Raw genomic sequence first — 17,164 nt, 5'->3', positions numbered from 1 at the left:
CTACAGGCTGCAGTAAACAAATGAAGATATATTACTTTGTTATTGTCCACGGATACAACAAGGAGTAAACATCTGCTAGTGTTAGTACTGTAAGTTCTGGGTAAGTGCAACGTATGTATTTGTTCCAATGGAACTTGTTTGTGTTTTGATAAGTTTCTTCTTCTTCTTCTTCTTCTTCTTCTTCTTGCGTTACAGGCTCTGTAGGATCACACATTTTCCTCTTCTTCCCCCAGAACCTCTTTATTCTCTGTCTTCTTTCCTGCTCTTCTTCCGAAATCTTTCGTGTCCTTTTCTCCTTTCGGCTCCATTGTGAAATCATTTCGCATTTTAATTTTATCTTTGCACTTGCCAGCATAATGGAAGCCTACAATTCCACACGGAAAATGGGAGGTATGATATTTCGTTGTGGTGTGGCAAATGGAAGCTGTGAATATGGTTTTGCAACAATAGCAACAGATGTTTGCGGCATGCTGTATCTATGGAAGTTAATAGAGGAGTGTGTCGTCAGTTGTTTAACGCAGTCTGCATATCGTTCGTAATAGCAAGTGGTCGCTGTAGAAGGGCGTTCCACAACAGCGAAGTTGAACAAGTGCTCATAAGTACGAATTTTAGAAAGTATATTTAATGAACTTATTTTCTTGTTTAGGTCATTACTATTGCCTCTCAAAATATGGAATACTACTTTTAACACTCTGTAACTGGAATGTCGTCTGCTAGCACATTTCCTACAATGGGCACATATCTTTATGACCTAAAGTCGAGTGGTTTGCAGGAATACAAATTTCTTGACGTGAAATACTAGAAAATATACCACCACCGGAGTTTATATTCGTTTTCCCGGCTAATCGTTTATCTGTGTGTTTTGTTGGAATTTTGTGAACTATATATTTCGTGTGAGACGGCGGTAAAGTGCATCACGTGGAATATAATAGACTTCTCTGGTGCTATTCTACGTTCTGCGTTTTGTGTGTGTGTGTAAGATAATGTTCCTTGGTTGTTGTGTTCGATGTATTTTACCTGGTAGTGCAAATATGGTTATGGCACTAAATGTCTTATACTCACTGTTACTTACTCAACTGCGTCGACTCTAATACGTTATGAGCCCAGCGATGCATTTGGAATAAGTATATACATAATATAATAGTGAGAAATTATTGAAAAAGTTCCAAGTAGTGCACTTAAGTGAAATACGAGTTATCCTTACAAGACGAACGCAACTCTTTTGTATTCTTCTTCGGTATTATTCTTTACGTCAAGAAAGATCAAAGTTACCGTGAAAATGAGCGCGGCACAAATTCCGAAGACTTGTTGTTGTTGTGGTCTTCAGTCCTGAAACTGGTTTGATGCAGCTCTCCATGCTACTCTATCCTGTGCAAGCTTCTTCATCTCCCAGTACCTACTGCAACCTACATCCTTCTGAATCTGCTTAGTGTACTCATCTCTTGCTCTCCCTCTACGATTTTTACCCTCCACGCTGCCCTCCAATACTAAATTGGTGATCCCTTGATGCCTCAAAACGTGTCCTACCAACCGATCCCTTCTTCTAGTCAAGTTGTGCCACAAACTTCTCTTCTCCCGAATCCTATTCAATACCTCCTCATTAGTTACGTGATCTACCCACCTTATCTTCAGCATTCTTCTGTAGCACCACATTTCGAAAGCTTCTATTCTCTTCTCGTCCAAACTAGTTATCGTCCATGTTTCACTTCCATACATGGCTACATACTTATGGGTCGCGAAAACTATGCAACGTGGAAATTTGCAGTTGAAGCGTATTTAGGTTTGGACGATCTGTGGGATATGGTGGATGGAACAATGAAATCCACAGATCAGAATTATTGAAGTAACGATAGGAAAGCAAAATCAAAGTTGATATTATTAGTTGAACCAGTAAATTATGTTCACGTTGAAAAAGCTGCGACAGCGAAAGAAGTCTGGGACAAATTACGAAGTGCATTTGAAGATGGAAGTTCTTCAAGGAAAGTAGGATTATTACGTGAGTTAATTACCACTCAGCTGGACAAATGCAAGAATGTAGATGAATACGTCAACAAAATAATAGCCACGTCGAACCGACTGAGAAACATTCGGTTTGAGATCGCTGACGAATGGATAAGGAGACTAATGTTGGCAGGACTTACTAACCGAAGGGCATCACACACATCCATGCCCGAGGCAGGATTCGAACGTGCGACCATAGCAGCAGCGCGGTTCCGCACTGTCTTTAATTAGGGATATGATAAAGGGAATATATAATTATAGAGTATCCAAGTACCTTTGTGAGATATGCATAAATGGAAAACAAGCGAGACTACCTTTTAAGATTAGTACAAGCAGATCTGGAGAGGCTTGTACTAATCTTAAAAGGTAGTCTCGCTTGTTTTCCATTTATGCATATCTCACAAAGGTACTTGGATACACGATAATTATGTATTCTGTTCTAACACTGGACGTAAAGTATATTAAGGCGACTTTTGTGAACTGTCATGCTCCCACGGAGGAGAGCGAAAGTGAAGTAAAGACGAGTTCTATGTGCAGCTAGAGGCAGTGAAAGACGCTATACCAAATGGACACCTGAGGATCCTCCTTCGTGATATGAATGCCAAGGTTGGGAAAGAACAAATATTCCAAGACACAACAGGAAGGCACAGTTTACACAACCTAAGCAATGACAATGGAGTTAGATTCATCAGCTTTGCTACATCATTAGGGTTGTTCATCTCCAGTACAAACTTCCAGCGGAAAAAAATACATAAAGGAACCTGGGTGTCACCAGATGGGAGAACTGTAAATCAAATAGACCATGTTGCCGTTGATATCAGAGCAAAGAGATGGGTGTTAGACGTTAAGACAGCGCGAGGTGCCGAAGGTTGGAGTGATCATTTCCTGGTCATAGGCCTTTTAAGCATACAATGTAAAGGGAGAACGGGGCCTAAGTTAAAAAGAGTGGAAAGGTACCATGTGGAGAAACTAAAAGATGAGGTAACGAAGACCGGACACCAGTTGCAACTTAGTAACCGCTTCGAAGCACTCAGTGAAATGGACGCGAAACAGGACCTTGAACTAATGTGGGGAAACATCCAGAGCTCAGTTACGGGTACAGCAAAGGAAACACTCATGGGAAACCCAGTGGGCAAGAAGATATGGTGTGGAAAGGAATGTGCAGATGCCCTGGAAAGGAGAAAAGAAGCCAGGAGCAAGTGGCTGAAGGGGACAAATCTGGCACAGGCCAAAGCACAATTGAGGAGGTCCGAAAGACTACACAAGCAATTCTGAGAAGAGCAAAGAGGAAATACATAAGGGATATCATCATTGAAGCAGACACAAACTTCAGAGGACAAAAGACTAGGGAAACGTTTCTGAAGGTGAAGTACCTCTGCAAAGGTCACCAGGCCAAGCAGAAATTTGGCCATGATTTCCATGATAAGATCCTGACGAACGATAGGGACATAGCTGAGAGATGGAAAGAGTACTTTCGACAGCTGCTAAATTGTGATGAACCCAAACTGCAATTTGATTTCTTGTACCCAATTACAGCCAAGGCAGACTATCCCCCACCTACCCTGGATGAGATAAAAACCAGAATCAGACACCTTAAACAGAATAAGTGTCCACGTGTAGATGGAATACGGGCTGAAATGATCCTGGCAGGAGGAGAGAAACTTGCAGAAAAAATACACCGATTGATACAGGCAATATGCACCAAAGAAGAACTACCAGGAGAATGGAAAACAACTCTGATTTGTCGAATACATAAGAAGGGCGACAAACTGAAATGTGACAACTAGCAAGGAATCGCCCCGCTTAACGTCTGCTATAAGATCCTGTCCGTTTGCCTCATTCATAGAATTCCGCCAATGGCAGAATCGGTGATTGGGAGTACCAGGGAGGTTTCCGGCCAGGACGGTCAACAGTAGATCACATCTTCAGTCTCCGGCAGCTCACTGAGAAACTGGGTGAATATGGTAAAGATTTGCATATTTTATTCGTTGATTTTAAGAAGGCCTATGATTGCATACATCGCAAGATTCTGCTCAACTGTTTAAGGGAGTTTGGCATTGCAGAGAAACTCATCAACCTGATAAAGATCTGTCTGAACGAAACACGTGCAAAGGAGAAGATGGGAAATCGCGTAACTGAGGAGTTTGAAATTGTGACAGGACTCAGGCAAGGAGATGGGTTGTCCCCTATCCTGTTCAGATTTGCTCTCGAGAAGATTGTACGCGAGACCTTGCAAGAGAACGAAGGATTGAAATCGAAGGAAAGAGACTGGCATACTTAGCCTATGCAGACGACATCTGTTTACTCTCTAGGTCGGAAGAGGAGTTGGAGCAAATGACCACATCACTAATGGAGGCTGCCAGCAAATTTGGGCTAAACATAAACGAAGCCAAGACAGAGTACCTCGTTATGACTCGTGGTCATTGTCAGACTGCTGCTCATCTACAATCATTGCAGGTTGGGGACCATTCCTACAAGAGAGTGCAAGAATTCAAATACCTAGGGGCACTTTTCACCGAGAACTCGTCATGTGAAGCAGAGATCAATGCCGGAATACAAGCAGGAAACCGATCTTACCATAGCCTAGAACATCTGCTTCGGTCCAAATATCTCTCCAGACAGTTCAAGATTCGACTGTACAGAACCCTGATCCAGCCTGTTGTTCTATATGGCTGTGAGACATGGAGTATCCTCCGGAAACAGGACATCCATAAGCTCCTTGTTTTTGAGAGAAAAGTGCTTCGGAAGATCTTCGGGCCGGTTCTGGATGCATGGATGCATGGAGGATCAGATACAACCAAGAGCTTGAGAATCTATACCAGCAGCTCAACATAGCAGGAGCTGTCAAAGTCAAACGATTGCAGTGAGCCGGCCATGTGGCCCGGATGGAGGATCACAGATGGCCTCGGAAGCTCCTGGATATCACACCTACAGGAAAGAGACCGCCAGGGAGACCCAAGAAGCGTTGGAGGGATGGACTCCATGAAGATTTAAACCAAGTGGCAATAGATGTGAACGGATGGTGGATAGTAGCAATGGACAGAATACAGTGGAGGAGGAAACTTGTAGATGCGTGCGGTCCACTGGCCTGGTCACGTAGTAGTGGTAGTAGTAGTAGTAGTAAATCTGGAGAGGTCTTACAGTTAATCCGTACAGATGTATGCGGCCCTATGGAGTGCGAATCCATAGGTAGAAGTTATTATTTTCTCACGTTTATTGATGATTATTCACGATATACTCACGTTCATGATTTTAGTTCCAAAGACCAAGTGAGTGACATTTTTGAGGAATATCGTAATATGGTCGAAAGGTGGACGGGAAAGAAGATTAAGATCATCAGGTCTGATAACGGGAGAGAATATATTAATCAGAAATTGAAGACACTTCTGTCAAAATTGGGAATCAGGCATCTAACTACCATATGGTACATCCCATCTCAAAATGGGTTTGCTGAGAGCGCTAATAGGACCACTGTCGAAAAAGCAAGGAGCATTATAACTGATGCTGGATTATCAAAAGATTTTTGAGCACAGGCGGTATCAACGGCCGTGTATTTGAACAATAGATCATCTACAAAACCATTAAGGAATAGAATCCCCTATGATATATCAGTAGGAAGGAAACCTGACCTAAGAGATATAAAGGTTTTTGGGTGCGATGCAATGGCGCACATTCGAAAATAGTTGAGAGGAAAATGGGACCCAAGAGCTAAAACGTGTATTTTTGTAGGTTATTGGGAGTATTCAAAGGGCTACCGAATAATGGATCCATCGAATAAAAGGATAGCTACAAGCAGAGATGTAGTAGTCTTTGAAATTGGAAAGGACGCTGAAGAGGGCAAGACTACTAGGTTACTAGTTCCGAGAGTGAAACCTTATGTGAAAAATGAGAAAGTGAAGAATAGGAAGAGGACAGTCAACGGCAAAAGGAGACTGTTCATGACAATAATGAGTTTGAGGACGAACAACATGAAGAGAACAATGTAAGGCGTTGTTCTCGCGTTCCAAAACCTAAAGAATATCGAGATTTGGAAATGTATGCAGCCCAGTCTTTTAATGATGAGCCAACAACAGCAGAAGGAGCAATGAGTCGCCCGAACTCTAAGAACGGAAAGAAGCGATGGACAGGGAATTGGAATCATTATCTCGGAACGAAACCTTTGAGTGGGTAAATACACCAGCAGATAAGAAACTTACAAGCAAGATGGATATTCACTTTGAAAAACCCTGAAAATTCATCACAAGATATAAAGCACTAATTGTAATAAAAGGATGTTCGCAAAAACAAGAAACTTTTTCACCTGTAGCTAGGTATGCCTCATTGAGATGTCTTTTAGCTTTGGCAGCAAAACTAAATTTAACAATTCAGCATATGGAAGTAAACCAGCATATTTAAATGGGAAATTGGAGGAAGAGAGATATGTAATTCCATCAAGAGAAGTCATTAAAACCAACTCGGAAAGGGGAAAGATTTGGCGTTTGCGAAAAAGTATCTATGGATTTAAACAGAGTGGACATTGCTGGAATTGATGTCTACATAAAGCTCAAATAAATTTGAGTATGAAGCAATCTAAGGCAGATTACAGTATATACTATAAAAGGGAAGAGAAGGGATAATAATAATGGCAATAAGGCTGGGACGACTTCTTTATCCTGACTGAGAACGAAAGCCAAATGGGAAGGATGAAGAGAGACAAGAACTGAGCATAAATGAATCGTCATACACAGAAAAAATCTTGGCATGAGTGATTGTAAACACATCACTAATCCAACGGAAGTAGGAGAGAAGTTAAATATAAATGAGACAGATGTGGAATGTGACAAGAATGTTCCATACTTAAAATTAGTAGGAAGCCTATTATATTTGTCTCATATTTCACGACCTGACATTACTTTTGCCACCAACGAAGTGAGCAGATACTGCAAAGACACGAACGAAAAGCACTAGAAAGATGTGAAAAGGATATTCCAATATCTAAGAGGAACTTCAATCCACGAGTTAAGATACCATAGAGAATGTAATGCAAATACCCGCCAGGGTAGCCGAGAGAGCTAATGCGCTGCTTCCTGGACTTAGGTAAGCGCGCCGGCCCCGGATCGAATCCGCCTGGCGGATTAAAGGCGAGGGCCAGTCTGCTGGCCAGCCTGGATGTGGTCTTTAGGCGGTTTTTCACATCCCGCTAGGTGAATACCGGGCTGGTCCCCACGTTCCGCCTATGTTACACGGCTTGCAGACATTTGAACATGTTCTCACTGTATCATGACTTACACTTTATGCAGACAGCTGGGGTACACTTCTTCCACCCTGGGGGTTCGGGGTGGCGACAGGAAGGGTATCCGGCCACCCTATGTCACGAACATTGCCACATCAGTAATAACACGGCCGACCCTGCATCACACGGGAATAAGGCCCATAGGAAAGAGAGAGAGAGGGAAGGTAATGCTAAACTAGAAGGCTACAGCAATGCGGGCTAGGGGTGTGAACTGGGAGATAGGTACTCCTCTACTGGCTGCTACTTTAAATTAACGAGTGGCCTCATTTTATGGTCGTGTCGAAAGCAAAAAAACTGTTGCATTGAGTATCGTAGATACAGAGTATATCTTACATCACACTGGAAACATTGTGGCTAAGAACATTAATATGTGAAATAGAACCCAATTTAATCGCGGAACCTGTAACGATCTTCTGTGCCAATAAAGAAGTCATTAACCTAGCTAAAAATGATGTCACTAATGCTTGGACAAAACATATTGATATAAGGCACGATTTTATTCGGGACCACAGAGAGCGACAAAACATCGCTGTGGACTACCTGCGCACAGAAGACATGGTGGTTGGCCTTCTGACAAAACCCTTGGACAAAGAGTAGTTTGAAAAGATTGTGTGATTATTTGGTTTATCTTGTGTAGGCCACAAAATATACGTTCAAGGGGGGATGTTGGAATTCTGTGAACAATATATTTAGTGTGAGACGGCGGCAAAGTGCATCATGTGGAATATAATAGTCCTTTCTGGTGCTATTTTACCCTCTGAGTTTTGTGTGTGTAACGTAATGTTCCTTGGTTGCTGTGTTCGATGCGTTTTCAAAAAAAAAAATGGTTCAAATGGCTCTGAGCACTATGGGACTTAACTTCTGTGGTCATCAGTCCCCTAGAACTTAGAACTACTTAAACCTAACTAACCTAAGGACATCACACACATCCATGCCCGAGGTAGGATTCGAACCTGCGACCGTAGCAGTCCCGCGGTTCCGGACTGCGCGCCTAGAACCACTAGACCACCGCGGCCGGCGATGTGTTTTCAATGGAAGTGTAAATATAGTTATTGGCACTAAATGTCATTTACTCACTATTACTTATTCAACTGTGTCGACTCTAATATGTTCTGTGCTTGTGTAGTTTTGTCAGTTTAACAGCTAATAAAAAATAGTGTGGGGCGCCCCACGTGATTACGAAAACTAATCTGCTAAATTTTGGATAAATGATATATAACAAAAAAATTAAAGATTGTAGATTCAGCGGCACTGTGCAATAAAATTAAACGATAAATTTTTTTAAACCGCATAATTGTTTCCCCTTGCGGCGCATAGGTTTGAAATTTCACTCAAAGGCTCTGTAATGGGTGCAAAATTGTGGCACCCTCTATTACACGCTCGGGCCTGGCGACGCTTCAAAGAACAAGTTGTTGACGCATGTGACAAAAGAGTCACATCTCATTAGTTCATGTGAGCTGTAAGGAGGGTCAGTGATGTCACACAGGCACCAAAATTCACCGTAGTTCTGTCCAATGCCACCGTGGACTTGTCACACGATGGAAGGTCGTCACAGCCCTTCTTACGCACATTTCACCCTTCCTTTTGTGTCTCTACGATGTACGTCATAATCGCGACACTCAACGTTGAAATCACGTGATTTTATTCTGGGTGACCGAAGAAAACATTTCAGACTCATCAACGCTCAGAATCAATACAAGAAGGTCTCAAGAGTCTCAAGGGTGACATAAAGAGCGTCAATGAAACCTCCCCTTTTGCCTGGGGCGTTGATTCCCACACTTTTCGCAGTGCGATGAGCGACAGAATGATGTCATTGACAATCTTTGACACTGCCTTCTATAAGGACGTACTGCGACTGCATCCCAATTGAACGTAATCGAATCCCTTTTAAGTGCAGCGCCACATCGCAATTTTGGCTCTTGTGTACAGGTTGGAACCACTAGGCACCCTTCAAAACCATCGAAGGAAATTTGAACGTGATGCGAAGAAGCAAATGTTAATTATTTACGTTTTTTCAACCTCATGTGGCATTAAATTGTAAGACATTTCCAGGGGCAGATGTGGACTCTGACCACAATCTATTGGTTATGAAATGTAGATTAAAACTGAAGAAACTGCAAAAAGGTGGGAATTTAAGGCGATGGGACCTTGATAAACTGACTAAACCAGAGGTTGTAGAGAGTTTCAGGGAGAGCATAAGGGAACAATTGACAGGAATGGGGGAAAGAAATACAGTACAAGAAGAATGGGTAGCTCTGAGGGATGAAATAGTGAAGGTAGCAGACGATTAAGTAGGTAAAAAGACGAGAGCTAGTAGAAATCCTTGGGTAGCAGAAGAAATATTGAATTTAATTGATGAAAGGAAAAAATATAAAAATGCTGTGAATGAAGCAATCAAAAAGGAATATAAATGTCTCAAAAATGAGATTGTCAGGAAGTGCAAAATGGCTAATCAGGGTTGGCTAGAGGACAAATGTAACGATGTAGACGCTTATCTAACTAGGGGTAAGATAGGTACTGCCTACAGGAAAATTAAAGAGACCTTGGAGAAAAGAGAACCACTTGCATAAATATCAAGAGCTCAGATGGAAACCCAGTTCTAAGCAAAGAAGGGAAAGCAGAAAGGTGGAAGGACTTCCACCTTTCTGCTTGTATAGAGGATCTCTTCCCTTGTATAGATGGTCTATACAAGGGCAATGTACTTGAGGAAAATATTATGGAAATTGAAGAGGATGTAGATGAAAATGAAATGGGAGATACGACACTCCGTGAAGAGTATGACAGAGCACTGAAAGACCTGAGTCGAAACAAGGCCCCGGGAGTAGACAACATTCCATTAGAGCTACTGACGGTCTAGGGAGAGCCAGTCATGACAAAACTCTACCATCTGGTGAGCAAGATGTATGAGACAGGTGAAATACCCTCAGACTTCAAGAAGAATATAATAATTCCAATCCCAAAGAAAGCAGGTGTTGACAGATGTGAAAATTACCGAACTGTCAGTTTAACAAGTCACAGCTGCAAAATACTAACGCGAATTTTTTGCAGACGAATGGAAAAACTGGTAGAAGCCGACCTCGGGGAAGATCAGTTTAGATTCCGTAGAAATATTGGAACACGTGAGGCAATACTGACTTTACGCCTTATCTTAGAAGAAAGATTAAGGAAAGGCAAACCTACGTTTCTAGCATTTGTGGACTTAGAGAAAGCCTTTAACAATGTTGATTGGAATACTCTCTTTCCAATTCTGAAGGTGACAGGGATAAAATACAGGGAGCGAAAGACTATTTACAATTTGTACAGAAACCACATGGCAGTTATAAGAGTCGAGGGGCATGAAAGGGAAGCAGTGGTTGGGAAGGGAGTGAGACAGGGTTGTAGCCTCTCCCCGATGTTGTTCAATCTGTATATTGAGCAAGCAGTAAAGGAAACAAACGATAAATTTGGAGTAGGGATAAAAATCCATGGAGAAGAAATAAAAACTTTGAGGTTCGCCGATGACATTGTAATTCTGTCAGAGACAGCAAAGGACTTGGAAGAGCAGTTGAACGGAATGGACAGTGTCTTGAAAGGAGGATATAAGATGAACATCAACAAAAGCAAAACGAGGATAATGGAATGTAGTCGAATTAAGTCGGGTGATGCTGAGGGAATTAGATTAGGAAATGAGACACTTAAAGAAGTAAAGAAGTTTTGCTATTTGGGGAGCAAAATAACTGATGATGGTCGAAGTAGAGAGGATATAAAATGTAGATTGGCAATGGCAAGGAAAGCGTTTCTGAAGAAGAGGAATTTGGTAACATCGAGTATAGATTTAAGTGTCAGGAAGTCGTTTCTGAAAGTATTTGTATGGAGTGTAGCCATGTATGGAAGTGAAACATGGACGGTAACTAGTTTGGACAAGATGAGAATAGAAGCTTTCGAAATGTGGTGCTGTAGAAGAATGCTGAAGATTAGATGGGTAAATCACGTAACTAATGAGGGTGTATTGAATAGAATATTGGAGAAGAGGAGTTTCAAAAAATGGCTCTGAGCACTATGGGACTCAACTGCTGAGGTCATTAGTCCCCTAGAACTTAGAACTAGTTAAACCTAACTAACCTAAGGACATGACAAACATCAATGCCCGAGGCAGGATTCGAACCTGCGACCGTAGCGGTCTTGCGTTTCCAGACTGCAGCGCCTTTAACCGCACGGCCACTTCGGCCGACCAGAAGAGGAGTTTGTGGCACAACTCGACAAGAAGAAGGGACCGGTTGGTAGGACATGTTCTGAGGCATCAAGGGATCACAAATATAGCATTGGAGGGCAGCGTGGAGGGTAAAAATCGTAGAGGGAGACCAAGAGATGAATACACTAAGCAGATTCAGAAGGATGTAGGTTGCAGTAAGTACTGGGAGATGAAGAAACTTGCACAGGATAGAGTAGCATGGAGAGCTGCATCAAACCAATCTCAAGACTGAAGATCACAACAACAACAACAACAACAACATGTGGCATGAACACGTGGGAGTGCCACATGAACATGTGTGTGAATAAAACGGCAATGGATCCCACTGAGACAACACAGTTCGGTCTCACCATCGGTGTCACCCACAAAACGTTGTTGAGCAGGTTAGAAACGTAGCAGTCAGGAACTTTGACTGCAATTCGGCCTGGCGGCTGCTCGAACTTCTGAAGATAGGCAAACCCCGTCCAAGTGGTGTTGAATGGGTTGCCTAACTCTCAGTCGCCAGGGCAGTTGTCAGGCTGATTTCGCGTCGTAATTTCTCAAGGTACATTTTATTTTCACGAAATTTAAATCACCAATTTTCTTCAGTGAATGCGAATATAATTAGCTGACTGAAATTACATAGAGAGAGAGATGACTATCTCAACAAAATAAGGCAAGTTAAAAGGTATAAGATAAATATACGCGTTTTGGCCCTGACAGGCCAACCGTGTCCGACCGGTCGCGTCATCGGATACGGTACAGAGGAGCATGCAATCAGCATGCTGCTCTATCGGTCATTGTCAGGTTTCTTGACCTCGAAACCGCTACTGATCTGTCAAGCAGTTTATCAGTTGCCTCACATGGCTGAGTGTACCCCGTACCTGTCCTCCCACAAAGGAAAAATTCTTGGCAGTTGCGAGAGTCGAATCTGGGTCCCTAGCAGAGCAGTTAGTGGCTTTGACCACTCAGCTGTGGAGACTGCTATGAGAAATCAGATTTCAGAGATGGCCGAGAAATATTCTGAAAGCAGTTCTATGAAGCAACTGCCAAACATCTGCGTATGCATTGCAAAGTAGTCGTGTAGATGTAGTTTTGGATTTCACAATGTATGAAAATGTTGATTTCATCTGTGCTTTGTCATACGTGACTAATAACTTTTTATTTTTACTCGTATATTTTTATTTAATTTGTAACTGGAATGAATATGTAGAGTGGAACTGAAGACGTAAATTGGGAGTACTTTGTGGGGGAGGGGGACAATGAAGATCAATGAAGGTAGTAGTGAATGCGAAGTAGGGGAGGCGATAGTAAGTAGTACTGAAATGAACAAGAAGGATAGATACGGAAGTAAGAGTGGTGAAGGGAGAAAAGTTTCTGGTGAAACGGGTAGCTGACAGAAGTGTCGCCACGTAACCACATTAGCTTCAGTCGATATGGTCCTACAATCTGTGACTAATACTCTCTGGCCGGCCGTGTGGCCGAGCTGTTCTAGGCGCTTCAGTCTGGAACCGCGCGACCGCTACGGTCCTAGGTTCGAATCCTGCCTCGGGCATGGATGTGTGTGATGTCCTTAGGTTAGTTGGGTTTAAGTAGTTCTAAGTCCAGGGGACTGGTGACCTCAGATGTTACGTCACATAGTGCTTAGAGTCATTTGAATCATTTTATTTCAATAATATAAGGAAAAATCTCTGTTTAAGACCAAAACTTTCCTATTATTATACTAAAATTGTAGGGCCAGCAAGTAACGGTAGCGTTCTCATTCTTGTTTACACTAAGTAGCAACAGCAAGGTAACCAGTGTTAGAGGTTTCTATCATCACTCGAATTTCGTCAAGCAGAACTAACACTCCCTCGTTGCATCAGGTGCTGAAAGGTGCAGAATATTCGGAAACTGATTTTCAGTTATCACAGGTGTGCTTCTTAATGTAATATTGTAAATTTAGACATCGGGATAGGAGAAATTTTTGCAACACACTCCATAGCTCTGCACCACATAGTAAGATGCGTCGGTTTGGAATTCCCAGTCTACACCGTACTTGGAAGCTGGAAGTGTGTTACCGGAAGAGAATCAGAACGCTCGTACATCTGAATTGTGTGCCAGTCGCAAGTCGCCCTTGCCTCTCTATAAAGTGCAGCGCTGGGAACAATGCGATAGACATCGTTGGAGCGTCCTCCAGTATTCTGCCTTCGTTCTGAAAGCACCAAGAGGTCACCTCGCTCTCTACGCAGGACGTTGCTCGCTGTACTATAGCAGAGCAGTTACTTCGTATCGGTCACAGTGGCACTCACTATCAAACATCAATGTTGGAACCGATGCTGGAGAAAGTTTGCATTCTGGTCTACCAATGTGCCTGCCGCCGATGAATGAGTTGGCTGATGTTTTAGTGCGGCTGCCCTGACGTGTTACTGCACGTCGATAGTGGAGTGGCCGCTAGTATTCTTGTGTAAGCCACATTGTCTGGGTTGTAGTTACCTGGGATTTATCGGGATGATTTGTTTCGCTGTATGAACGTGTTGATGGATATGCATAAGATCATGTTGCTCGTTGTTTGGGTATAATGCAATATACCATCCGGTCAAAATATTTCATCTTCTAGCTTGATGAACAAGTCGTTAAATTACACTCGACTGTTAACTGGAATTAAGATTTTAGTGTCTGTTTTATTATAATAGTGTGGGGAAGTTATTTCTATTTTGTTTTATTATAACTGCGTAGGGAGTAATTTCCTCTGCTATATTTGAGTGGGGAACCATTTATATCTTTTTATTATAATTGTGTGTGAACTTACTTGTATGTAACACAGGGGTTTTTGCGATCTGAAATCTTGTAATAATGTTAGTGTGGGCTTTAGTGTTATTTTTAAAGAAATGTTTGTTGGAATTACAATATATGTAATATGTTTGAAAAGAATGTGTCACACCCACTAGAACTTGATACACATTGCATGAAGACTTTAAACAATGGTCTGAAACACAGTAGACAAACTTTATATAATGGTACACTGAACCTCATCTCAAAATTAGTGACGGGGACAAAAACTGGCGTCACCAATACAGCACTAAATTATCACTACAGTTAATCAAAAGAATAATGCAAGACTTTACAATTGTTCTCCTTGTCCTACTAATCTGATGAGCGGTGTAACTCGTTTGAAGCGTAGGTATATCAACAAATTATTTTTAACCCTTTCATTGATCATGTTGTTCTGAAGCAACGTTGATTTGCACTATTTAGCATACAAGCACAAAGAACCCTTATAATACATTTAAACTGCTACTGTGTTCCGAGTCTTTCTTCGGTCACGTACGGTTGGCAGTGGCTATCCGAATAGGGGGGGGGGGGGGGGGGCGGCCGCGGTGGTCTAGCGGTTCTAGGCGCTCAGTCCGGAACCGCGCGACTGCTACGGTCGCAGGTTCGAATCCTGCCTCGGGCATGGATGTGTGTGATGGCCTTAGGTTAGTTAGGTTTAAGTAGTTCTAAGTTCCAGGGGACTGATGACCACAGATGTTAAGTCCCATAGTGCTCAGAGCCATTTGAACCATTTTGAATAGGGGGGAAATCGGTAGATGCGATGTGCGTATACATACAAACAGATGATTACAATTTCAGAAAAATTAGATGATTTTTTCTCAAGAGAAAGAGCTTCACAAACCGAGCAAGTCAATAACGCGTTGGTCCACCACTGGCCCTCATGCAAATAGTTACGGCGGGCGACGGCCGTTCTCGGAGGCACCTCTATACATGTCTCCGCTGCTCATCAGGACTCAGGTCAAAGCTAGATTCATCACCGAAGTCATTGACGTTCCAGGCTAAGGACATGTCTGGAAACGCCCCGGATCCGGTCGGATATCAATCTGACTACCGCTGTTATATATCCCGACAACCAGTATTGGTGTTCTGGGGTGCCATTTCATTTCATAGCACGACCCCTTTGGATGTCAACCGCACCACCCTTACAGCACAGCAGTACGCCCTGTTTGGTTGCCCCTCATGGAAAGCCATCCTGGACTTACATTTCAGTAGGGCCCTGCCCGCCCGCATTAGACGGTAGTTTCTATTGCTCGTCTTCGTGCTTGCCAAACTCTACCTTGTCTAGCAAGATAGCCGAATCTTTTCCTAGTTGAGAACGTTAGGAGAATTACTTATAGAGCCCTTCAACCAGCTCGGGATTTTGATGATTTGATGCACCAGTTGGACAGAATTTGGCACATGCAACAAATTCGTCAATCAATGCCAAGCCGAATAACGCTTAACTGCTTGCATGAGGCCCAGAGATGGGATAACACTTTATTGAACTGTTGAATTTGTGGAGTTCTTTCTGTTGAGAATAAATCACTCCGTTCAGGGACAGGGTGTCGTGTTGTCTTAATCATCATCATTTCATCCCCATCAGCGCGTCAAATCGAAAGACTTGCACCCGGCGAACGGTGTACCCGACTGGAGGCCCTAGTCACACGACATTTACATTTTACCTTCTCTTCGTTGGTGTACATTCCACTCACATAACTCTTCAACTCACGATGGTTGACGGAATGACGGGTGTGCATCCTACTTATGTTTACATTTGTCCTCTCTCAATGTCAGCACATGGATGTGTTCCATTACCCCGAGTACTTGCACTAAGCGCTGGGAGCGTCAACGTCAGTGTAGTGTTATGTAATTAATAACGTTGTGTTTCAGTGAATAATACACTGTCATACATTTTTGAATAGGTCTTTATGAGAGGAAATGAATTACCGAATAAAAAATACAGGCGCCATTTAGAAAAAGTCATACCACTATTCATATCTTCGTAAAAACAAAGCTACAACAAAGGAAATCATGCTGATCGATGTTCTCCTGAGAGGCTAAAGAACATTTGCTTGAAACATTTTGTAATTTTCATCTGGACAAACAGTTATTTAGACTGATCAAAATAAATGGGACCCCCTGTATACGAACATTCAGAAAGGTAGCCTCACTGATGTCTCTGATATTCACTGAAATGTGGGCTCGAAGTCGGCGTGCTTTCAGCCCTTATGGTCCTCAGCACCTCATTTGTATTCTAGTCATGTGACCACGTTGGCAGAAGTACTACTTGAATTCAATCATTTCCACAAACGGTAGTTTGTGTTTGGAGTTGGCTGCTAGCTGTGCGGGAATAGGCTTTTGTGTGCAGTGTCAACATGAACGCTATTGAATCTGTTTTAAGTGCTAACAGAAATGAAAAATACCAGGAAAAATCAGTCGCAGAGGAACTAGGATCTCTAAGACCAGATCCCTTGACAGAGAAAGTGACGAAATCGAATAAGCGTGACTACAAGCGAACATTCAACAGAGAAGTCTATAATAACCATAAGTTGTTGTGTGGGTGCAACGTAGGAATGTCAGATTTTCAACCCGGAAGTTAATTCGTTAACTAATACGTGTATTAGGTATCTTGTACATTTGTCCGAAATATAAAAAACGGCGAAATCTCCCACTTATACACAAATAGGAAACGGAGGGTAGCGAAAGCTTAAACATTATTTCATTCTTACCATAAACAAAATTCCAAAAACCAAATCTTTCTTCTCCCTGACAAGTTATGAAAGTTACTATTATTATAATTATTATTGGCAGTGGCTGTAGCTGTATAAATTTATTGATAAGCACAACTACCATACAACAGATGCTAATAAATTCACGCTCTCATATTT

This window comes from Schistocerca americana, chromosome 4 (assembly GCF_021461395.2).
Source record: "Schistocerca americana isolate TAMUIC-IGC-003095 chromosome 4, iqSchAmer2.1, whole genome shotgun sequence".
Classification (NCBI taxonomy): Eukaryota; Metazoa; Arthropoda; class Insecta; order Orthoptera; family Acrididae; genus Schistocerca; species Schistocerca americana.
This window is presented reverse-complemented; position numbering follows the sequence as displayed.